At 63.0% G+C, this 1,925-nt stretch overlaps 1 protein-coding gene across 1 annotated transcript in view; it reads left to right on the forward strand.

Moving 5' to 3' along the window:
* The window catches only part of DUSP11 (dual specificity phosphatase 11), an 8,070-nt gene that overhangs the window by 340 nt on the left and 5,805 nt on the right, over positions 1 to 1,925 (forward strand). The window lies entirely within an intron of this gene.

Here is a 1,925-nt window from a genome sequence, read left to right on the forward strand (position 1 = left end):
GCCCGCATGGCTTCGGCGGTGAGGAGGGAGCCGGGGCGGGCTCCGTCAGCCTGCAAGCAGGCAGAGGGGCATGCCCGGCCCCGGATGGTTCTCTCTGGCTCAGCTCGCTGCTCCAGGAAACCTGCCTGACGGGTCGGCCGCCGCGCAAAGCCCAGACGCTGTCGTGGCTTGTTCCCCCGACGGGCTCCCCGGGGCAGCTGGGCTTGGCGGGGCTGTGTGGAGGCGTCTCCCAAACCATCCCAGGCCTGTTTCACAACCCCTGGCACCCCTGAGTCACCGCCACGGGGTCCCCACGGTCACGGCCATTCCCAGAAAGGGTGGCAAAGCCCCCCTGGAGTTTTGGGGAGAGGGTCAGGTGGCAGTGAATCCCCTGTCCTCGGGCTGGAGGGTGCTCGTCCCCAGCGCAGCCACCTTGGAAGGAGGGATTTGGGATTTGGGCATCACTCGGGGGGGTGGCAAAGCCCTTGTGGGTGGATCCGTGCCTGCAGATGGGGTCCCCGTGGGGCTCAATCACCCTTTGCAAGAGCATCCTGAGCCCTGGGGCAGCACTGCTAGGGCTGGGAATGAGAAGGGAAAACAGGGGGAGCACATGGAGAAGGATGGCAAGCCCTGGCTGGCAATGCCTACTCACCGGCCAGGTGTGCGATGAGTTTTCTGGGCTCAGCTGATCTCTGCTTCACACCCTGAGGCGGCCACGGCTCCTTCCCAGGGCTGGATCCTGCTCGCCATCATGGGCCAAGCGCTAATTACAGGGTTGGCTGGAAACAAGGGAGGTTCAACCTGATTTCCCCGGTGCGGGGGGAGCAGCCCCCATGAGCCCAGACGGCCGCAGGGCACCCCGAGAGCTGGGCCCCCTGCTCGGCCGGGCGAGTCGAGCCGGCCCATCCCTGCCACCAAAAAAATGCTGACGCCTCCGTCCTCTCGGCGTTGATGCTAATCCTTGTGGTTTTCCTCCCTCTGGAAAAGGGACTTTTCTCCCAGCTGGGGATGCTGGCAGCATCTTTCCAGGCTGGGCCCAGGGTGCTGCTCCCCACCACCCTTTTGGGAATGAGATGCCGTGGACTGGAAAATCCTGCTTTGGCTTGGCTGGGTCCTCATCCCGGGACAAAACTCCTAGGGCCAGGAAAGTGTGGAGTCTGAAGAGTGATTACGTGCATGGTACATATACATATGTATACGTGTCTGCGTATGGCCCTGGCCGCTCGCACTGGTTCTGGGGCGGAGCTGGTGATGCTGGTGATGGTTTCCCTTCCCCATGAGGATTTCCTATCCCCACAATGGTTTTCCTGTGCCAATAGTTTGCCATCCCAATGATGATATCTGGGGGGGGGGGGAAATGATTTCCATGGCAGAGGGGAAGGGATGGGGCCGGCACCGGTGACCCTGCAATGCCAATGTGCGTGTGCTGCCCCGTCCTGCCCCGGCGGTGGGGATGGAGGGGGTTTGGGGTAATTTTGGGTTGGTTTTGTCCTCACTGTCTCTGCCCCTCAGGGCAACGGCTGTTCCCAACTGCGGTGTCCTGGCACTGTGTGGCCATGACGGCAGCCCGTGGGGTGGCCCTTTGGGGGGGTCCCCTGGAGGGGGTTGCTCCTACTGGGATGGGGGATGCTGGTACTGGGGGTGATGGTACCAGGATGGGGGAGAGGTGCCGGTGCTCGGGATATTGGTATCTGGATGGGGTAAGGATGCTGGTACCGGGGGTGCCATGGGGTGGGGATGCCAGTACTGGGGCGGTGATGCTGGTGCTGGGGTGAACCAGGGTGCTGGGACTGGGACAGTGGTGCTGGTACTGGGACAGTGATGCTGGCACCGGGGTGGTGATGCTGGTTCTGGGACAGTGGTGCTGGTACTGGGACAGTGATGCTGGTACCGGGGTGGTGATGCTGGTTCTGGTACTGGGAAGGCGATGCCGGTGCCGGTGCCGG

Source organism: Egretta garzetta, unplaced genomic scaffold, assembly GCF_000687185.1.
Source record: "Egretta garzetta isolate BGI_Z169 unplaced genomic scaffold, ASM68718v1 scaffold238, whole genome shotgun sequence".
In the NCBI taxonomy this organism is placed as follows: domain Eukaryota; kingdom Metazoa; phylum Chordata; class Aves; order Pelecaniformes; family Ardeidae; genus Egretta; species Egretta garzetta.